Source organism: Rattus norvegicus, chromosome 1 (assembly GCF_036323735.1).
Source record: "Rattus norvegicus strain BN/NHsdMcwi chromosome 1, GRCr8, whole genome shotgun sequence".
In the NCBI taxonomy this organism is placed as follows: domain Eukaryota; kingdom Metazoa; phylum Chordata; class Mammalia; order Rodentia; family Muridae; genus Rattus; species Rattus norvegicus.
Genome location: NC_086019.1, coordinates 246,366,154 through 246,390,140, shown reverse-complemented (window position 1 = coordinate 246,390,140; position 23,987 = coordinate 246,366,154). Strand labels below are relative to the sequence as shown.

Sequence of the window (23,987 nt, the reverse complement as noted above, 5' to 3'; positions counted from 1 at the left end):
CTCTATACAAAAGAGGAACAAGGCGCAAGTCCTCTGAAGAGACTGTGTGCCCGCAGGTACCTGTGTTTTCAAATAAACCCTCTTGCTGATTGCATCCGAGTGGACTCGGCTTGGTCATTGGGCGCTTGGGACTCCTCCTGAGGGAAAGGTCCTCTCCGGGGGTCTTTCATTATGGGGGCTCACCCCGGGATTTGGAGACCCTCCGCCCAGAAATCACCGACCACCCACCGGGAGGTAAGCCGGCCGGCGTTTGTCTTGTGTGTTGTGTCTTGTCCTGTGAACGATCGATCAATAGGCTCAGATCTGGGGACTATCTGGGTGGGCCAGAGAAGGAGCTGATGAGCTCGGACTTCTCCCCTGCAGCCCTGGAAGACGTTCCAAGGGTGGTTGGAGGAGAGGGAGATCCGGATCCGTGGCACCTCCGTCCGTTTTCGGAGGGATCCGCACCCTTGATGACTCCGTCTAAATTTTATTGGAGTAGAGGATCCAAGACCCTCGCTGACTCAGTCTGAATTTTTGGTTTCAGTTTGGTACCGAAGCCTCGCGGCGCGTCTGCTTGTTACTTGTTTGACTGTGGAATTGTTTGTCTTCTTTGTGACCTGACTGTGGTTTTCTGGACGTGTTGTGTCTGTTAGTGTCTTTTTGACTTTTGTTTCGTGTTTGAATTTGGACTGACGACTGTGTTTAAAATCTTGGACCGACGACTGTGTTTGAAATCATGAAACTGTTTGCTTTGTTCGTCGAAGAGTTTTACTTGGTCCCCTTAACGCTTAGTGAGTAAGAAACTTAATTTTGTGGACCCCGCTCTAGTGGCGGTGTGTTGGTTGATAGCCAAAGTTAATTTTTAAAACATAGTGTTTTGGGGGTTGGGGATTTAGCTCAGTGGTAGAGCTCTTGCCTAGCAAGCGAAAGGCCCTGGGTTCGGTCCCCAGCTCTGAAAAAAGGAAAGAAAAACAAAACAAAAACATAGTGTTTTATCTGTGCTTGTGCTCGCAGCCAGCTGTGATGAACTGGGAAAGATTTAAATTTTCCTTGGGAGTAAGGAATCTTAAAGGCGGAGTTTCAGCCCGTATGGCACTTAGTGTGTAGCTGCCTAAAAGATCAGAAATGCTGTCAACAGGCTATAAAAAAAGGGACAGGCGGTGTTAGAAATGCTAAGGGAAGAACTATCTAAAAAGGCTGAGAGCGAGGTGGGAGAGGACTATAAGGAAAACAAGAAAGGAATTTCTGACATTTGCTCACAGAAGGAGAGCGCTCATTAAGAGAAGTTCTTTAAGGAAGCCTGCCTTATCTGCTGTCCTTATTCCAAGGGAGGAGTCAGTCTCCAACATTAAATTACTTTTCTCGGTGATCATCATTAACATGGAGAGTGCCTTTGGTCCTATCCCCACAGCAGCCAGTTCCTGCCCCTATGGTTAAAATGCCCCAGGTTGGGGGACAAAAGGAGCCCCTAAAATAGTTTCAAAGAATCTACAACTGTGAAGAACTTTGTTTTGCCAGTCAGGATTAATGTTTTCTTTTCCATGGGCCTATAGCCCACTGAGACAGTTTGGTAAAGGGCTGTTACTAAAGTCCTGAAAGCCCCAGGTGAACTGGTTACAATTCTTTTGTCAGCTGCTTAGTATCTAGCACCCAGGTTCTAACCATCTTTCCATCCTTTTGTTATTAGTTGTTACTAGAAGCCTAGTGTCATTTGGAGGCTAGTTCTCTTGAGAGGCAAAGCCACCAAGCTGACACTGAAGGGAGGTGGTACTCCTTAAGGGAAAATCTAAGCCCAGAGAGACAGCCGGTAACAGCTAGGCTGCCTCTCTGCTCGCCTTTCTGTTTCATAGACAAAGCTTGTGCTTATATTTACAGTGGCCTTTTTGTCCAAAAAAAAGGCCTCCTGGTTTAGCTGTGTGACTAAATGCTATTTGTCCTCTTCAGTGGACCTCTCTCCTCTAGATTCCCTTCTTGTTTTCTCACCATCCCACGTGAGATGCTTGTTAGTAACTGTTACAGATCTTCTTTACCACCGAGGAAAGACAGAATCCTGCTAGAGGCCAGAAAGAATGTTCCAGACATGGATGGAAGGCTCCTGACTGTTGACTTCAATACGCCTGAAGGTAGGGAGTGCTCCAGGTCTGCCCCCAGGCTCCAAGGGTGGGTCTCCTAGGGGCTGGAAAATGCCCCACCAATCTGGCTAAGATAAGGAAAGGGTATGAAGAGAAAGTTACAGAAATTTGAAGGGTTAAGCTAAGTTGCTGAGAGTTAGTATAAGTTACAGAGAAAGTAAGGTTAAACAAAGAGAAAGAGAAAAGAAGGTAAAAAGAGCAGAAAGCTAGGGAAGAAAAGAGACAAAAAGAAGAGGAAGCTAGAGAGCTAAAGAGAGATAAAAGACAAGAGAGGAACATATACTGGCCACAGTAGTTAGGGAACCTAGGAAGATAGTACCTGGCAACAGAAGAGAATTCCTGGCTAAAGATTAGTGTGCCTAATGCAAAGAAAAAAAAGACACTAGGTCAGAGACTGCCCCAGATAGAACAAGAGGGGACACTGGAGAGCCTCTCGGTCCTGGAGTGCTGGCTATGTGCAGAGATAGGAGGGAAGCCTGCCCAGTTGTTTTATGGATACAGGGACCCAATGCTCTGTGCTCCTATGCTCCAGTGGGCCAGTGTCCAAAGACCTTGGGTACAGGGGCCTACTGGCAACAAACAATACTTATGGACTGCCCGAAGAACAGTGGACCTTGGCGTGGGCCGGGTAACCCACTAGTTCATAGTCATCCCTGACTGCCCCCATCCCTTGCTCATGAGAAAATTGCTCCCCAAAATGGCTTGCGTGGGCTGAAATGGCTGGGTGAGGCCATGTGTATGCATATCTACAGACTGTGTATGCGGAGCTTAAGACCTGTCTCAGTGCACCAGTACCTGATGCTGGGAGATGAATGGCTTAGTGCTGTTCTACTTGGAACATATCACTCCTGCCAGCCGGGCACTAACAATTATCACCCAATCCAGGACTTAAACTGTGATAGAGTGGCTGATGTTTGCCTTTGAATAGAGTGTCCCAAAAGATGGGACCACTGGTCAGCTGCCATGGACTAGATTCTCCACCTGTTGGGGGCAATCTGGTCACCTTGCTGCCCAATCCAACCTGGAGCCACCACAGCACGAGTGTCAAGCACTGGCAGAAGCCCATGGGTGGAGGAAAGACCTCTGCGACTGGCTGATTGACCCCTGCTGAAAGCCGAGGCTACCTTGTCCACAGACGGGAACAGTTCTCTTCATGAAGGTCAGAGATAAGTGGGTGCTGCCATGGTGGACAACACAATGTCATCTAGGATAGCTGAACCTCAACCCCCCAGTACATCAGTGCCGCAGATGCCTTTGCCATCTCTTGGATGCCCTGGTGAAGCCAACAACTGTGAGTACTATTCATTGCTCAGGATATCAGGAGGGAAGAGATTCAGTGGCATTGGGCAGTAACAAAGCAGATAAAGTGGCTCAGGAAATGGCTATGCAGGAGCCTATCCTGGTTGCAGGCCTGCAAGAGACAGCCACTGAGAACTAGGATCGGACTAAGGGATGGCCTCACTTAGAAAAGGCCCAAATTGCTTAAAAGATAAAGGACAATGGCACACTTGAGGGGAAAGCTACACTCCCCCAGAGAACAAAGAAAAGACTCACTTTGCCAAATACAGAAATGGACTCATTTAGGAGATAAAAAGTTTGTCCAAGTAGTTAAGTGTATGTAATAGACTTTAAGATTTTAGCCAGAGAGGCAGTAGAAAGTATAAGGTATGTCAATAAGTGAATGCTTAGCAAGCAAACAGGGCAAAGAGACCTAGAGAGTTTGGTGAAAAGTTGAAGTGAACTTCACTGAGATAAAACCAGAAAAATATAATCACAAGTATCTCCTAGTGCTTGTAGATACTTTTTCAGGAATAGATAGAAGCTTTCCTCACCAAATGAGAGACGGCCTCTGCAATCATCAAGAAGATACTGGAAGAAATCTTCCCCCGATTTGGAATGCCCAAGGTAATCTGGTCAGACAACGGCCCTACTTTCGTTGCCAAGGTAAGCCAGGGTGTGGCCAAGTATTTAGAGGTCGATTGGAAATTACATTGTATTTACAGACCTCAAAGTTCAGGACAGGTAGAGTAAATAAATAGAACTCTAAAAGAGACGTGACCAAATTAACCATGGAGACTGGGGCAGACTGGGTGACACTCCTTCCCTCTTGCTCTCTTCAGAGCAAGAAATACCCCTTCCAGATTCAGCCTTACCCCCTTTGAGATCTTAAATGGGGCCTCAGCCCCCCTGACTGTATTAGATGATGTTACTGAACCAACATGTCATAGTGCCATAGTAATAATGATTTGTGTGCCAGGCTAAAAGACCTACAGGTGATACAGAAAGAAATCTGCTCAGAGCTGGCAGCAGCCTATGCCCTGGGGACCCCTGAGACATCTCACCAGTTCTAGGTCGGAGACTCGGCTACATACGATGGCACCGAACCCAGATACTCACTGGAAAGGACCGTACCTGGTGCTGCTGACCACCCTGACAGCCATCAACTCTCAGCCCTCACCAGCCGTGTACTAGCTGTTGGGGCTGAGAGCTGGGACCTAGAGGGAAACTAAGATCTTCAAAAAGCTCCCTAGACTTAATTTCATGTTTGCCCCGGGTTTTATCAAGATAGGTGTGGGGATAGGCTTGATTTCTATTACAAATGATGTAACATTGCATATGTTAGTACTCCTAACACTTCTTGGGACTGTGCCTCAGGGATCACAATCTGTATAAGTTTAGAAGTTCTAAAAGCTGGTCATGACCTTGGTGTGTAGGTTTAGATAGTGTCCAGACTGGAATCCTGATGCTAAAGACTTAGTAAGACACAAAAAAAGGAGTTGAGAATTACTTAGGGCTAAGGCTATCTAGGTGCTGCAAGGGCAGCACAAGGACATCTGCTGTTGCAATGCAAGGCTTATAGAGAATTCAGAACTGCCATTCAGGAGTAATTAAAGACTCCATGAATAAACTTAGAGAAAGGTTAGACAAAAGGTAGACAGAGAAGCACATCAGGGATGGTTTGAGAGCTGGTTTAGTAGATCTCCTTGGATGACTACTCTGGTATTTTCCCTTATGGGACCCTTCTTAGTTTTGCTTCTGCTTCTGATTATAGGTCCATGTGTGTTAGAGAAACTGGTTAATAGGTTTGACTCCTACAAAAAGATAGAGACGCTCAACAAGGTTGGTTTGAGTCTTGGTTCACTCGGTCTCCCTGGATGACTACCCTACTCTCTGCTATATGGCTGGCCCATTACTAATAATTTTCTTGGTTTTAGTTTTTGGACCCTGCGTGACAAACAGGTTAATTGCTTTTGTTACAAATCGAGTGAGTGCTGTGCGGTTGATGGTTCTGAGACAACAGTACCAGTCAGTTAGGACAACTGGTGAGACCAAATACGAGACTTGATATCAAAATTCTAAGATTAGAATTACTTAGTAGAAGAAGAGGGGAATGAAAGGAAAATTATACAGATTTAAGGTTTAAAAATATGAAGTTAAAAGAGTATGTTTCAACTCAGGACTAAACACTGTGAAAAGCAAGTCCAGGCAGCCCCGCCCTGCCGCTAGAACTAACAGACCATAAAAGGAAAGGAATGCAGAACAGACCAGGAGTACCGGACCTGACTCACAGGCCACCTGGCAGGAAGAGATAAGCCCTTAGCCCCCGACATCCAGGAGGCCCCAAACCTGCCAACGTGTGAAGCTATACCTTATTACCTCATCATGTGAAATAGCCAATCATATGTGAACATGTCTATGTGCCTCGTTTGAATCCACCAATCCCCATAACTATGCATCTGCTTCTGTACACCCGCTTCTGCTTCCCCAATCCCTATAAAAGCCCCATGCTGGAGCTGCTGGGCGAGCAAGTCCTCCGGAGAGACTGTGTGCCCGAAGATACCTGTGTTTTCCAATAAACCCTCTTGCTGATTAAAAAAAAAAAGAGAGAGAGAAACAAGCCGAGAAAGAAATTAGGGAAACGACACCCTTCATAATAGACCCAAATAATATAAAGTACCTTGGTGTGACTTTAACAAGGCAAGTAAAAGATCTGTACAATAAGAACTTCAAGACACTGAAGAAGGAAATTGAAGAAGACCTCAGAAGATGGAAAGATCTCCCATGCTCATGGATTGGCAGGATTAATATAGGAAAAATGGCCATTTTACCAAAAGCAATCTACAGATTCAATGCAATCCCCATCAAAATACCAATCCAATTCTTCAAAGAGTTAGACAGAACAATTTGCAAATTCATCTGGAATAACAAAAAACCCAGGATAGCTAAAGCTATCCTCAACAATAAAAGGACTTCAGGGGGAATCACTATCCCTGAACTCAAGCAGTATTACAGAGCAATAGTGATAAAAACTGCATGGTATTGGTACAGAGACAGACAGATAGACCAATGGAATAGAATTGAAGACCCAGAAATGAACCCACACACCTATGGTCACTTGATTTTTGACAAAGGAGCCAAAACCATCCAATGGAAAAAAGATAGCATTTTCAGCAAATGGTGCTGGTTCAACTGGAGGTCAACATGTAGAAGAATGCAGATCGATCCATGCTTATCACCCTGTACAAAGCTTAAGTCCAAGTGGATCAAGGACCTCCACCTCAAACCAGACACACTCAAACCAGAAGAAAAACTAGGGAAGCATCTCAAACACATGGGCACAGGAAAAAATTTCTTGAACAAAACACCAATGGCTTATGCTCTAAGATCAAGAATCGACAAATGGGATCTCATAAAACTGCAAAGCTTCTGTAAGGCAAAGGACACTGTGGTTAGGACAAAACGGCAACCAACAGATTGGGAAAAGATCTTTACCAATCCTACAACAGATAGAGGCCTTATATCCAAAATATACAAAGAACTCAAGAAGTTAGACCGCAGGGAAACAAATAACCCTATTAAAAAATGGGGTTCAGAGCTAAACAAAGAATTCACAGCTGAGAAATGCCAAATGGCTGAGAAACACCTAAAGAAATGTTCAACATCTTTAGTCATAAGGGAAATGCAAATCAAAACAACCCTGAGATTTCACCTCACACCAGTGAGAATGGCTATGACCAAAAACTCAGGGGACAACAGATGCTGGCAAGGATGTGGAGAAAGAGGAACACTCCTCCATTGTTGGTGGGATTGCAAACTGGTACAACCATTCTGGAAATCAGTCTGGAGGATCCTCAGAAAATTGGACATTGAACTGCCTGAGGATCCAGCTATACCTCTCTTGGGCATATACCCAAAAGATGCCCCAACATATAAAAAAGACACGTGCTCCACTATGTTCATTGCAGCCTTATTTATAATAGCCAGAATCTGGAAAGAACCCAGATGCCCTTCAACAGAGGAATGGATACAGAAAATGTGGTACATCTACACAATGGAATATTACTCAGCTATCAAAAACAACGAGTTTATGAAATTCGTAGGCAAATGGTTGGAACTGGAAAACATCATCCTGAGTGAGCTAACCCAATCACAGAAAGACATACATGGTATGCACTCATTGATAAGTGGCTATTAGCCCAAATGCTTGAATTACCCTAGATGCATAGAACACATGAAACTCAAGACGGATGATCAAAATGTGAATGCTTCACTCCTTCTCTAAAAGGGGAACAAGAATACCCTTGGCAGGGAAGAGAGAGGCAAAGATTAAAACAGAGACTGAAGGAACACCCATTCAGAGCCTGCCCCACATGTGGCCCATACATATACAGCCACCCAATTAGACAAGATGGATGAAGCAAAGAAATGCAGGCCGACAGGAACCGGATGTAGATCTCTCCTGAGAGACACAGCCAGAATACAGCAAATACATAGGCGAATGCCAGCAGCAAACCACTGAACTGATAATGGGACCCCCATTGAAGAAATCAGAGAAAGGACTGGAAGAGCTTGAAGGGGCTCGAGACCCCATATGTACAACAATACTAAGCAACCAGAGCTTCCAGGGACTAAGCCACTACCTAAAGACTATACATGGACTGACCCTGGACTCTGACCTCATAGGTAGCAATGAATATCCTAGAAAGAGCACCAGTGGAATGGGAAGCCCTGGGTCCTGCTAAGACTGAACCCCCAGTGAACTTGACTGGTGGGGGGAGGGCGGCAATGGGGGGAGGGTCGGGAGGGGAACACCCATAAGGAAGGGGATGGGGGAGCGGGATGTTTGCCCAGAAACCGGGAAAGGGAATAACACTCGAAATGTATATAAGAAATACTCAAGTTAATAAAAAAAAGAAAAAGAAAAAGAAAAAGAAAGCACAAAGGGAGACAACCTGGAGATAGAAAACCTAGGGAAGATCAAGAGTCATAGATGCAAGCATCACCAACGAATACAAGAGATAGAAGAGAGAATCTCAGGAGCAAAAGATACCATAGAATACATCAACACAACCTTCAAAAACAATGTAAACCACAGAAAGGTCCTAGCCCAAAACATCCAGGAAATCTAGGACACAATGAGAAGACCAAACCTAAGGAAAATAGGTATAGATGAGAGTGAAGACTCCCAACTTAAAGGGCCAGTAAATATCTTCAACAAAATTATAGAAGAAAACTTCCCTAACCTAAAGAAAGAGATGCCCATAAACATACAAGAAGCCTACAGAACTCCAAGTAGATTGGACCAGAAAAGAAATTCCTCCCATCACACAACAGTCAAAACATCAAATGCCCAAAACAAAGAAAGAATATTAAAAGCAGTAATGGAAAAAAGTCAAGTAACATATAAAGGTAAACCTGTCAGAATTACACCAGACTTCTCACCAGAGACTATGAAGGCCAGAAGATCCTGGGCAGATCTCATACAGACCATAAGAGAACACAAATGCCAGCCTAGACTACTATATACAGAAAAACTCTCACTTAGCATAAATGGAGAAACCAAAATATTCCATGACAAAACCAAATTTACAGAATAGCTTTCTAGAATTCCAGCTCTACAAAGGGAAATAGATGGAAAACTCCAGCACAAGGAAGGAAACTACACCCTAGAAAAAGCAAGAAAGTAATCTCCTTGCAACGAATCCAAAAACAGGAAACAACAATCACCATTCCTTAATATCTCTTAACATCAATGGACTCAATTTCCCAATAAAAAGATATAGACTGACTGAACTGAACCAATCTCATAGCTCATGGCCCCCAAATTCCATTGGGAAGAGAGCTGGACCCTCACAAGGGCAAACACTCCTGAGAACTCAGAGGAGACAACTATTTTATGCCCACATTCCTGACCCAAGAGGACCTAGGAGCAGTCAGGAGCAGGACCCCTCAGGTTTGTGCCTGTGCCAAGAGCAAAAGTCAGTCGCCAGGAGCACCTACACACCTAAGAGCAGAGCTTTCTGTTCCCAGATCAGGCTGAAAGAAAACAGATCTACAGGAGTGCTGACATACAGGCCTACAGGAGGGTTCGGCCACTGCTAGAAACAGCAAGACAAGCTAAGACCAGAGACAACCTGATGGCTAGAGGCAAGCACGGGGACCTAAACAGTAGAAACCACTACTTGCCATCATCAGAGCCCAGTTCTCCCACCAAAGCAAATACTGGATATCCAAACACCCTGGAAAAGCAAGATTTAGATTTAGAATCACAGTTTATGATGATGATGATGGAGGGCTTTAAGAAGGACATAAATAAATCCCTTACTGAAATACAGGACAACACAAGAAAACAAGTAGAAGTCCTTAAAGAGGAAACACAAAAATCCCTTAAAGAGTTACAGGGTGACGTAATTGAACAAAACCATCCAGGGTTTAAAAATGAAAGGCAGAAACAATAAAGAAAGCACAAAGGGAGACAACCCTGGAGATAGAAAACCTAAGAAGGAGATCAGGAATCATAGATGCAAGCATCACCAACAGAATACAAGAGATAGAAGAGATAATCTCAGGGGCAGAAGATGCCATAGAAAACATTGACACAACAGTCAAAGAAAATGCAAAATGTGAAACGCTCTTAACCCAAAACATCCAGGACATCCAGGACACAATGAGAAGAGCAAACCTAAAGATAATAGGTATAGAAGAAAGCAAAGATTCCCAATTTGTAGGGCCAGTAAATATCTTCAACAAAATTATAGAAGAAAACATACCTAACCTAAAGAAAGAGATGCCCATGAACATGCAAGAAGCCTACAGAACTATAAGTAGACTGGACCAGAAAAGAAAATATGTATTCTTTTCTAATATTCACAAAATTAAATATGTTTGAGCCAAAAAGAAAGTGTAGCACCTAAAAGTTAACATCATACATGTGTGGTAGAGCAAACCTGCAATGCCTGCACTAGATGAGTAGAGGCAGTAGGGTCAGTAGTTCATCCCTGGATATAAAAAAAAGCATGAAGCCATACCAGAACACCCTGTCACAAAAGCAAAAAACAAGCAAGCAATACAATGACAGTGAGCATCACATAAATAATGCAATGTAAGTGAAAGCCAACAAAAAATTAACCATGTGAAACAGACGGAGGGGTGATCTGGGTGGGAGAGGGAAGGGGGAAAAGGGAAGGAAGCAGGATCAAGTATGGGGGAGACAGGAGAAAGCCCAAAGGTTTGTGAGAATCAATGAAAATATGCACCTGTGGGAGTTGGGGGGAACCTCTAGAAAGTCCCAAAGACCTGGGATGTGAGAGCCTCCCAGGACTCAATGGAGATTACCTTAGCTGAAATACCCATCATTGGGAGATAGATCATCAAGAGACTACCTCCAGTAGATAGACAGAGCTCCAGTGGAGGGGTTGGATCATCAAACTACCTTCAAAATTTTTGATCCAGAATTGTTCCTGTCTAAAAGAAATGCAGGGACACAATGAAGACTGACAAGTGACTGGCCTAATTCGAGATACATCCCATAGACTGACAGGAAACGCTGGCATTATCACTAATGCCATGTTGTGATTGTAGATAGGAGCCTAGCATGGTTGTCCTCTGAAAGGCCCTACCAGAAGCTGATATCAGGTGCAGATACTTGCAACCAACCATTGGACTGAGATCAGGGACTCCTATAGAGGAGTTATGGAAAGGACTGAAGGAGCTGAAGGAGATTGAATTCCCACAGGAAGAAAAACAGTATCAACTAACCTGGACACCAGGGAGCTCCCAAAGACTAAGCCACCAATCAATCGTATCCCCCAGCACATATGTAGCAGAGGACTGCCTTGTCTGGCCTCAGTGGGAAAGGATGTGTCTGAGCCTGTAGAGACTTGATAACCCAGGGAATGGTGCTGGGGTGAGGTGAACTGGGAAGGTTGGGTAAAGAAGGTAGAGAGGTGGGGAAGCACCCTGTTGGAAGCAAAAAGGAGGGGTAGGGGGGTGACAAACTCTTGGACGGGGGACTGGAAAGGGAGACAACATTTGGAATGTAAATAAATAAAACAATCTTTAAAAAAGAGTTGATTTTTAAAGCAATACACCTTCAATATAAATACCTAAGAAATCCTTGGGTTAACATGAAAATTTAGAAAATAAATAATTAAGTATCCATGAAAATATGACCAGCAAAGTTTCATGAAATATCTAAAGAAATGGAGAAAATAACATCTTTAAATACTCTTTCTAAATATAGAACAGTAAACACCTTTATTACACGATCTATGAATGATGGTTTATTTGCCTTCCTGGGGTTTGGTCTTCCACAGACAGAACTCCAGCTCCTTGCCTTCTCACACATAGCCATCTACTCTGACACATTAGTCTGGTGTTGAGGTAATACAGATGAGGAGGTTGCCCTGCTGGAACAGCTCCTCCAGAAAACTGCTGGTTTTGGCAGTCGTTTTCCTTTCATCATATTTCTTTTGAGTTTTCTTTGATTGTTTTTATTTAAAGTCTCTTCCTCCTCAGGAGTCAGCTTGGCCTCCTTCTTGCAACCCATGGGCAGAGCATACTGGTTCTTGTACCACTGCAGATATGATATGCTGTCAGAAAGAACAATGCAGTTCTTCACCAGGGCCTTGGTGCGGACAAGCTCATTATTGGCTGCATCGTAGACAACCTTGGAGATCCTGGTTTTGCAACCACAACAGTCAGGAAACATTTCCCACATCCAATCTCAGAACATGGTACTTGCTATTGCTGCCTCGAACGCGGACTATGTGCACACTATGATGGCCAATCTTAATGTTGGCAGCCAGCTGTCCCAACTCACACTTCACTTCTTGAGGGAGGGCTTTCTCTTACCCCATTTGGCAGAGCTTATGCCAGCTGTCTGTAGAGATGCCCATTGCTCAGAGCTGGCTGGAAAGAGCCTTTAAATACTGATAAGCACTGAAAACTCAGATAGTTAGATTACCTAACATAGTTAAAACATAAAAATAAGATGAATACAATGGACAAGTGAACTCCCTGGAGATGACCCCCTGGCCTTATCAGCTGTGATGGGTGAGCTCTGGTGTGGCATGACCACAGAGACTTCATCCCTGCGTTGCTTCTTGCTACTGATGTGCTTGCTCATGTTGTCATTGCCATAATCCTCATTTATTTAGATAAATTACTGATTTTGTGGAACTTCTGACCTGATTTAAGTAGTTTTAGGAGGTTAGCTTGATTTAAATAATTTCGGGAAGTAAGAGTAGTTGATAGAAAGTTTAAAGTTAAGAATCAAGAATAAAATGTGCCCCTTCTTCATACAATGGCAAAAGCTGCTTGAGTTAGAGAAATGAGTACAGTGAACATCCATGCATTACATGCAGATAATAGTAGAAGCCTGAAGAATAGACTTGGGACTAGTTAATGATCAAAGAAAGCATACATTCTAGGTTTAGCCTGAGTTTCCTGATCTTGTGATCTAGGGATGAGGTAATAGGATTTCTATGTGCATCAGGAAATAATAAGGTTATAATAAAGAGCAAACAGTTCTGAGTATAAGAACAGAGAACAGATAATTAATCAGTACAGATTGTTGTCAGCCAGGCATAGGGGAAAACGTGGCTTGTTTAAACATTGTTGATCAGTGACTAAAAAATTATTGTTTTGTGGTTACAATGAGCTTGCAGAAAGAAAGCTGATATACTCATGGAAACTGAACAACTCTTAATATTTACTTGATCAGGGAAGAAATAAAGAAACTAAAGAATTCAATGAAAATGAAGTCACAGCATGCTCATACTTATGGAAGACAATAAAAGCAGTAATAAGAGATGTGTTCACTGCTTGCTTCACTAGCTCATACAATAAAATTTGAAAGACACAGATAATTAGCATGGCCACTAGGCAAGGATGACATGCAAATTCAGGAAGGATTCCATATTTTAAACGTAATTCTACCTCTTACAACAAAAATAATAAAGATGAGAATTGTTTAGTTATATGTTTCATAGAAGAAATATGTAATCAACAATCCTGTTGTAATTGCCTCTAGTCCAACAATTTTAATCTGTTTTTAAATGTTTTGTGGTGACTATCTCTAGAAAATGTGTAACTTGTGGATATGAGCTAATCTTTTTTTGAATAGAATAACTATTTCTTATTATCTCTTAAAAATCAATGGACTTAGTTCCCCAATAAAAACACAGACTAACAGACTGGATACATAAACAGGGCCCAAAATGTTGCTGCATACAGGAAACACACCTCAATGGAAAGGACAGACACTACCGTGCCTCCGAAAAGAGATTGGAGGAAGTATACACTAAGAGCTTGACAGCACATCTGAAAGCACTAAAACAAAAACAAGCAAATTCACCCAAGAGGAATAGATGGCAAGAAATAATCAAACTCAAAACTAAAATCAACCAAGACAAAACAAAAAGAACTATACAAAGAATCAACAAAACCAGAAGCTGATTCTTTGGGAAAATCAACAAGATAGATAACTGCTTAGCCCAGCCTAACCAGAGGGCAGACAGACAGTATCCAAATTTAAAAAATCATAAATGAAAATGGAAACATGAGAACAGAAACTGAGGAAATTCAAAAAATTATCAGATCCTACTAAAAAAGCCTATACTCAACAAAATGGGAAAATCTGGAGGAAATTGGCAATTTTCTAGACAAATACCAGGTACCAAAGTTAAATCAGGATGAGATAAATTAGCTAAACAGTCCCATAATCCCTAGAGAAATAGAAGTAGTCAGTAAAAGTCTCAACCAAAAAAGGCCCAGGACCAGATGGGTTTAGGGAAGAATTCTACCAGACCTTCAAAGAAGACCTAGTACCAATACTCTTCAAACTATTCCACAAAATAGAAACAGAAGAAACACTACTCAATTCATTCTTTGAATCCACAATTACACTTATACTTAAACCACACAAAGACACTACAAAGAAAGAGAATTTCAGACGAATTTTCATCATGATTATTGATGCAAAAATACTCAATAAAATTCACACAACTATCCCCAATAAACAAGCAGGAGTAGCCATCCTAATATTGAATAAAAATGACTTTCAACCAAAAGTTATCAAAAAGTAAGGAAGGACACTTAATTCTCATCAAAGGAGAAATCTATCAAGATGAACTCTAAATTCTGAACATCTATACTCCAAATGTAAGGGCATCTACATTCATAAAAACAACTTCAAACCCCACTCTCAGCAATGGACATATCGTGAAAATAGAAACAACAGAGAGACAAAGTGAAACTAACAGAAGTTATGAACCAAATGTATTTAACAGATATCTATAGAACATTTCATCCTAAAAAAAATAAAAAGAATATACCTTCTACTCAGCAACTCATGGTACCCTCTCCAAATTCAACATATAATGGGTCACAAAACAGGCCTCAACAGATACAAGAAGACTGAAATAATCCCATTCATCCTGTCAGATCACAACGGATTAAGGCTGGTCTTCAAGAACAACAAGAGCAATAACAACAACAAAAAAAAAATAGAAAGTCAACATAGGCATGCAAGCTGCATAACTCTCTACTCAATGACAACTTGTTCAGAGGACAAATAAAGAAATAAAGAAAAGATTTTCTAGAATCTAGTGAAAATGAATGCACAACATACCCAAACTTACAGGATACTGTGAAAGAAGTACTCAAAGAAAAACTGAAAGCTCTGAGTGCGTCCTTAAAGAAACTGGCAGAGCAAACACTAGCAGCTTCATACCACATCTGAAAGCTCTACAACAAAAAGAAACAAATACAGCCAAGAGGAGTAGACAGCAGGAAATATTTAAATTCAGGGTAAAATAACCAAGGAGAAACAAAGAGACCTATAACCTGTACAGTTTCTTTCTTGGCTTGCTTTCCTTGGACAATTTTCTTTTTTTTAACTTGAGTATTTCTTCTTTACATTTCAATTGTTACTCCCTTTCCCAGTTTCCAGGCCAACGTCCCCCAACCCCTCCCACTCACCTTCTATATAGGTGTTCCCCTCCACATCCTCCCGCCATTGCCTCCCTCCCCACAACAATCATGTTCATTGGGGGTTCAGTCTTGGCAGGACCAAGGGCTTCCCCTTCCACTGGTGATCTTACTAGGCCATTCATTGCTACCTATGAGGTTGGAGCCCAGGGTTAGTCCACGTATAGTCTTTAGGTAGTGGCTTAGTCCCTAGAAGCTCCGGTTGGTTGGCATTGTTGTTCATATGGGGTCTCAAGCCCCTTCAAGCACTTTCAGCTTGGACAATTTTCTAGACAGATACTAGGGACCAAAGTTAAATCAGGATCAGATGAATCATCTAAACAGTCACATAAACCTTAAAGGAATAGAAGCAGTTATTAAAAGTCTCCTAACCAAAAGAAGCCCAGGACAGGGTGGTTTTAGTGCAGAATTCTATAGGACCTTCAAACCATAATAACAATAGTTTTCAAAGTAATCCATAAAACAGAAACAGAAGGAACATTACCTAATTTGTTCTGTGAAGCCACAGTTATGCTGAAATCTGAAACACAAAGACTCAGCAAACAAAAAGAATTTGAGACCAATTTCCCTTGTGAATATCGATGCAAAAATAATGAAATTTTAGCACACAGAATTGAAGAAAACATCAAACTGATCATTCACAACTCACCATGATCAAGTTGGCTTGAACTCAGGGATGCAAGAAGAGTTCATTATATGAAAATCCAACAACCTCTGATCCTGGCCCACAGTTCTCTGCTCTCAAATCCCGTGGGAGAAAGAGCTGAACACCCAGAAGTGTGGGCAATCCTGAGACTGCAGGGCAGGACAGACTTCCACTTCTGCCCACCTTTGCCCAAATCCCTGGCCCAAGAGGAAACTGCATAGTGCCTCTGGACACAAGAATATAGGAGCAGTCAGCTACAGGAGACCCAAGGTCCAAATCTATGCCCAAATCTGAACTGAAGAATCTCGAACACATGGGCACTGGAAAAAATTTCCTGAACAAAACACCAATGGCTTATGCTCTAAGATCAAGAATCGACAAATGGGATCTCATAAAACTGCAAAGTTTCTGTAAGGAAAAGGACACTGTTGTTAGGAAAAAATGGCAACAAACAGATTGGGAAAAGATCTTTACCAACCCTACAACTGATAGAGGGCTCATATCTAAAATATACAAAGAACTCATGAAGTTAGACAGCAGGGAGACAAATAACCCTATTAAAAAAGGGGTTCACCCCAGTGAAAGTGATTGTTGGGGGGAGGGTGGTAACTGGAGTAGGATGGGGAGGGGAAGCCTGTATAGAAGGGGAGGGGGAGGGCTTAGGGGGGTGTTGGCCCGGAAACCAGGAAGGGGAATGACAATAGAAATGTCAATAGGAAATACTCAATTTAATAAAGATAAAAAAGGGGTTCAGAGCTAAACAAAGAATTCACAGCTGAGGTATGCCATATGGCTGAGAAGCACCTAAAAAATGTTAAACATCTTTAGTCATAAGGGAAATGCAAATCAAAACAACCCTGAGATTCCAACCTTACACAAGTCAGAATGGCTAAAATCAAAAACTCAGGTGACAGCAAATGCTGGACAGGATGTGGAGAAAGAGGAACACTCCTCCATTGTTGGTGGGGTTGCAGACTGGTACAACCATTCTGGAAGCCAGTCTGGACGTTCCTCGGAAAATTGGACATTGAACTACCTGAGTATTCAGCTATACCTCTCTTGGGCATATACCCAAAAGATGCCCCAACATGTAAAAAGACCCGTGCTCCACTATGTTCACAGCAGCCTTATTTATAATGGCCAGAAGCTGGAAAGAACCCAGATGTCCTTCCACAGAGGAATGGATACAGAAAATGGGGTATACCTACACAATGGAATACTACTCTGCTATCAAAAACAATGACTTTTTGAAATTCATAGGCAAATGGATGGAACTGGAAAATATCATTCTGAGAGAGGTAACCCAGTCACAGAAAACCACACATTGTGTGCACTCATTGATAAATGCATATTCGCCCAAATGCTCGAATTACCCTAAATGCACAGAACACATGAAACTCAAGAAGAATGACCAAAATGCAAATGCTTCATTCCTTCTTTAAAAATGGAACAAGAATACCCTTGGGAAGAAATAGGGAGGCAAAGTTTAGAATAGAGGCAGAAGGAACACCCATTCAGAGCCTGCTCCACATGTGGCCCATACATATACAGCCACCAAACTAGATAAGATGGATGAAGCAAAGAAGTGCAGGTTGAAAGGAACCAGATGTACATTTCTCCTGAGAGACACAGCCAGAATACAGCAAATACATAGGCAAATGCCAGCAGCAAACCACTGAACTGAGAACAGGACCCTCGTTGAAGGAATCAGAGAAAGGACTGAAAGAGCTTAAAGGGGCTTGAGACCAAATATGAATAACAATGCCAAGCAACCAGAGCTTCCAGGGACTAAGCCACTACCCAAAGACTATACATGGACTGACCCTGGGCTCCAACCACATAGGTAGCAATGAATAGCCTAGTAAGAGCACCAGTGGAAGGGGAAGCCGTTGGTCCTGCCAAGGCTGAACCCCCTGTGAACTTGATTGTTGGGTGGAGGGCAGTAATGTGGAAAGGATGGGGAGGGGAACACCCATATCGAAGGGGAGGGGAGGGGCTAGGGGGATATTTGCCTGGAAACCGGGAAAGGGAATAACAATTGAAATGTGAATAAGAAACACCCAAGTTAATAAAGATGAAGGGGAAAAAATGTACTACAGGAAAACATAAGCAAACATGAGAAGGAAATGAACAAAACCATTCAGGAGTTAAAAATGCAAATAGAAACAATAAAGACAGCACGAAGAAAGACAAGCCTGGATATAGAAAACCTAGGGAAGAGATCAGGAGTCATAGATGCAAGCATCACCAACAGAATATAAGAGATAGAAGACGGACTCTCAGGAGCAGAAGATACCATAGAAAACATCGACACAACTGTCAAAGATAATGTGAAACATAAAAAGCTACCGGTCCAAAACATACAGGAAATCCAGGACACAATTAATTAAAAGATCAAACCTAAGGATAGGAGGTATAGAAGAGAGTGAAGACTCCCAACTTTAAGGGCCAGTAAATATCTTTGAACAAAATCATAAAAGAAAACTTCCCTAACCTAAAGTAAGAGATGCCCATAAACATAATAGAAGCCTACAGAACTCCAAGTAGATTGGACCAGATAAGAAACTCCTCCAGTCACTTAATAGTCAAAACACCAAATGCACAAAACAAAGAAAGAATATTAAAAGCAGTAAGGAGAAAAGGTCAAGTAACATGTAAAGGCAGACCAATCAGAATTCCACCAGACTTCTCATCAGAAATTATTAAAGCCAGAAGATCCTCGACAGATGTCATACAGAACCTAAGAGAAGACAAATGCCAGCCCAGGCTACTATATCCAGCAAAACTATAAATTAACATTGAGGGAGAAACCAAGATATTCCATGACAAAATCAAATTAACACCTTTCTACAAATACAGCTCTACAAAGAATAATAAATTGAAAAGTCCAACACAAGGAGGTAAACTACATCCTAGAAAAAGCAAGAAAGCAATCTCCTTGCAACTAAACCAAAAGAAGAGAAGCACACAAACATAATCCCAACTCTAAATATGAAATTACAGGAAGCCACAATCACTATTCCTTAATACCTCTCAATATCAACAGATTCAATTCCCCAATAAAAAGACATAGACTAACAGACTGGGTATGTAAAGAGGACCCAGCATTTTTCTGCCTGCAGGAAACACACCTCAGAGACAAAGACATACACTACCTCAGAGGAAAAGACTAGAAAACCACTTTCCAATCAAACGGTCCAAAGAAGCAAGCTGGAGTTGCCATTCTAATATCGAATAAAATCAACGTTCAACCAAAAGTCATCAAAAAGAAAAAGATAAGGAAGGACACTTCACATACATCAAAGGAAAAATCCACCAAGATGAACTCTCAATCCCAAATATTTATGCTCCAAATACAAGGGCACCGACATCCATAAAAGAAACCTTACAATCAGAGAAAGGACTGGAAGAGCTTGAAGGGGATCGAGACCCCATATGAACAACAATGCCAACCAACCAGAGCTTCCAGGGACTAAGCCACTACCCAAAGACTATACATGGACTGACCCTGGACTCTAACCTCATAGGTAGCAATGAATAGCCTACTAAGAGCACCAGTGGAAGGGGAAGCCTTTGGTCCTGCTAAGACTGAACCCCCAGTGAGTGTGATTGTTGGGGTAAGGGCAGTAATGGGGGGAGAATGGGGAGGGGAATACCCGTATAGAAGGGGAGGGGAAGGGGCTAGGGGGATGTTGGCCCGGAAACCAGTAAAGGGAGTAACATTCGAAATGTAAATAAGAAATTCTCAAGTTAATAAAAAAAAGAAAATGAAAAAGAAACCTTACTAAAGCTTACCTCACACCTCACACGATAATAGTAGGAGATTTCAACACCTCATTCTCATCAATGTACAGATCATGGAAACAGAAATTAAAAAGAGAGATAGAGAGAATAACAGAACTTATGAACCAAAAGGACTTAAAGGTTATTTTTAGAACATTCCATCTAAAAACAAAAGGATATACCTTCTTCTCATCACCTCATGGTACCTTCTCCAAAACTGACCATATCACAAAACAGGCCACAACAGATACAGAAAGATAGAAATAATCCCATGCATTCTCTCCACTCACCACAGGCTAAGGCTGCTCTTCAATAACAAAAATAAGGAAAGAATGCCCACATGGAAGTTGAACAATGCTCTTCTCAATGATAACTTGGTCAAGAAAGAAATAAAGAAATTGAAGACTTCTTAGAACTTAATGAAATTGAATGTACAACATACCCAAATTTATGTGACATGATGAAAGCTGTGTTAAAAGGAAAACTCATAGCTTTGAGTGACTGCAGGAAAGAGCATACATCAGTAGTTTGAAAGCAAACCTAAAAGCTCTAGAACAAAAACAAGCAAATGCATCCAAGAGGAGTAGAAGGCAGGATCAAACTCAGAGCTGAAATCAACTAAGAAGAAACAAAAAGGACTATATAAAAAAATCAAAGAACCAAAGGCTGGTTCTTTGGGAAAATCAACAAGACAGATTAAACCCTTAGCCAGACTAACCACAGGGCATATAGAGTATGTCCAAATTAACAAAATCAGAATTGAAATGGGAGACATAACAACAGAATCTGAGGAAATTTAAAAAATCATCAGATCCTAAAACAAAAGCCTATATTCAACGAAACTTGAAAATCGGAGGAAATAGGCAATTTTCTAGACAAATACCAGGTACCAAACTTAAATCAGGAACAGATGAACCATCTAAACAACCCCATAACTCCTAAAGAAATAGAAGCAATCATTAAAAGTCTCCCAATCAGGAGCCTTGGGACCACAGGTAAGACCAACGATTCTGCTGCAAGCAACCTGATTGGTGGCCTTGGGACACACAGAGACAAAATTCCTCTAGGACCGGACACTTCTGGTTTTTAGCAGGAGTCCCAATCTCACGCTCCCTGCCTCCAGCTGACTGCCCTCAAACCCCCCGTGGGAGAGAGAGCTCACCACTGAGACAGATGGGCATTCCTGAGACTGCAGAGCAGAAGAACCACCAACACTGCCCACCCCTGCCCACATCCCTGGCCCAAGAGGAAACTATACGGCCTCTGGGTTCCCTTGGATAAGGGCACAGGAGCAGCAAATCTGCTGCGTCTGAGACACCACCAGAACCTGAAGGGACCGACCAGATAAACAGTTCTCTGCACCCAAACCCATGGAAGGGAGAGCTAAACCTTCAGAGAGGCAGACACACCTGGGAAACGAGAAGAGACTACACTCTGCCCACATCTCTGACTCCAGAGGAAAACACCAAATGCCACCTGGAACCCTGGTGCACTGAAGCTCCCAGAAAGGGCGGCTCAGATCTTCCTGGTTGCTGCCCCCACGGAGAGCTCATAAGAAACAGCCCACGAGCAAACTTGAGCCTCGGGACCACAAGTAAGACAACCCTTCCTGCTCCAAGCGACCTGCCTGGTGAACTCAAGACACAGGCCCATAGGAACAGCTGAAGACCTGTAGATAGGAAAAACTACATGCCCGAACGCAGAACACTCTGTCCCCATAACTGGCTGAAAGAAAACAGAAAAAAAAGGTCTACAGCACTCCCGAAACACAGGCTTATAAGACAGTCTAGCCACTGTCAGAAATAGCAGAACAAAGTAACACCAGAGATAATCTGATGGCGAGAGGCAAGCACAGGAACCCAAGCAAAAGAAACCAAGACTACATGGCATCATCGGAGCCCAAATCTCCCACCAAAGCAAACACAGAATATCCAAACACACCAGAAAAGCAAGATCTAGATTTAAAATCATATTTGAACATGATGCTGGAGGACTGCAAGAAAGACATGAAGATCTCCCTTAGAGAAACACAGGAAAACATAAATAAACAAGTAGAAGCCTACAGAGAGGAATCACAAAAATCCCTGAAAGAATTCCAGAAAAACATAAATAAACAAGTAGAAGCGTATAGAGAGGAATCACAAAAATCCCTGAAAGAATTCCAGTAAAACACAATCAAACAGTTGAAGTAATTAAAAATGGAAATAGAAGCAATCAAGAAAGGACACATGGAAACAACCAGGGATATAGAAAACCAAAGGAAGAGACAAGGAGCTGTAGATACAAGCATCACCAAGAGAATACAAGAGATAGAAGAGAGAATATCAGAGCAGAAGATTCCATAGAAATATAGACTCAACTGTCAAAGATAATGTAAAGCGGAAAAAGCTACTGGTCCAAAACATACAGGAAATCCAAGACTCAATGAGAAGATCAAACCTAAGGGGAAGTCCCACACCCACGGATCCCGGCCCGCAGCAGCTCTCTGCGCCCAGACCCCATGAGAGAGAGAGACCCAACCGCCTGGTCAGGTGGGCACTCCTGAGGCTGCAGAGCGGAAGAGACCACCAACACTACTCACCCCTGCCAACATCCCTGGCCCAAGAGAAAACTGTATAAGGCCTCTAGGCTCCCGTGGGGGAGGGCCCAGGAGCGGCAGGACCCCTGCCTGAGACACCGCCGGAACCTGAAGGAAACAGACCGGATAAACAGTTCTCTGCACCCAAATCCCATGGGAGGGAGAGCTAAACCTTCAGAGAGGCAGACAAGCCTGGGAAACCAGAAGAGACTGCTCTCTGCACACACATCTCGGACGCCAGAGGAAAAAGCCAAAGACCATCTGGAACCCTGGTGCACTGAAGCTCCCGGAAGGGGCAGCACAGGTCTTCCTGGTAGCTGCCGCTGCAGAGAGCCCGTGGGCAGCACCCCACGAGCGAACTTGAGCCTCGGGACCACAGGTAAGACCAAATTTTCTGCTGCAAGAAAGCTGCCTGGTGAACTCAAGACACAGGCCCACAGGAACAGCTGAAGACTTGTAGAGAGGAAAAACTTCACGCCCGAAAGCAGAACACTCTGTCCCCATAACTGACTGAAAGGGAGGAAAACAGGTCTACAGCACTCCTGACACACAGGCTTATAGGACAGTCTACCCACTGTCAGAAATAGCAGAACAAAGTAACAATAGAGATAATCTGATGGCGAGAGGCAAGCGCAGGAATCCAAGCAACAGAAACCAAGACTACATGGCACCATCGGAGCCCAATTCTCCCATCAAAACAAACATGGAATATCCAATCACACCAGAAAAGCAAGATCTAGTTTCAAAATCATTTTTGATCATGATGCTGGAGGACTTCAAGAAAGACGTGAAGAACTCCCTTAGAGAACAAGTAGAAGCATACAGAGAGGAATCACAAAAATCCCTGAAAGAATTCCAGGAAAACACAAACAAACAGTTGAAGGAATTAAAAATGGAAATAGAAGCAATCAAGAAAAACACATGGAAACAACCCTGGATAGAGAAAACCAAAAGAAGAGACAAGGAGCTGTAGATACAAGCTTCACCAACAGAATACAAGAGATGGAAGAGAGAATCTCAGGAGCAGAAGATTCCATAGAAATCATTGACTCAACTGTCAAAGATAATGTAAAGCGGAAAAAGCTACTGGTCCAAAACATACAGGAAATCCAGGACTCAATGAGAAGATCAAACCTAAGGATAATAGGTATAGAAGAGAGTGAAGACTCCCAGCTCAAAGGACCAGTAAATATCTTCAACAAAATCATAGAAGAAAACTTCCCTAACCTAAAAAAAGAGATACCCATAGACATACAAGAAGCCTACAGAACTCCAAATAGATTGGACCAGAAAAGAAACACCTTCTGTCACATAATTGTCAAAACACCAAACGCACAAAATAAAGAAAGAATATTAAAAGCAGTAAGGGAAAAAGGTCAAGTAACATATAAAGGCAGACCTATCAGAATCACACCAAACTTCTTGCCAGAAACTATGAAGGCCAGAAGATCCTGGACTGATGTCATACAGACCCTAAGAGAAGACAAATGCCAGCCCAGGTTACTGTATACAGAAAACTCTCAATTAACATTGATGGAGAAACCAAGATATTCCATGACAAAACCAAATTTATACAATATCTTTCTACAAATCC

At 42.5% G+C, this 23,987-nt stretch overlaps 1 non-coding gene and 1 pseudogene across 1 annotated transcript; one reads left to right on the top strand and one right to left on the bottom strand.

Annotated features, from left to right (window-relative positions):
* Positions 1 to 11,677: 11,677 nt before the first annotated feature.
* On the bottom strand, positions 11,678 to 12,292 carry LOC108349104 (40S ribosomal protein S8 pseudogene; annotated as a pseudogene).
* Positions 12,293 to 13,218: 926 nt separating this feature from the next.
* Positions 13,219 to 13,321, top strand: Rnu6-571 (RNA, U6 small nuclear 571). Its single transcript, XR_005499975.1, has one exon. It is a non-coding gene; the product is annotated as a U6 spliceosomal RNA (small nuclear RNA).
* The last annotated feature ends 10,666 nt before the right edge of the window (positions 13,322 to 23,987 follow it).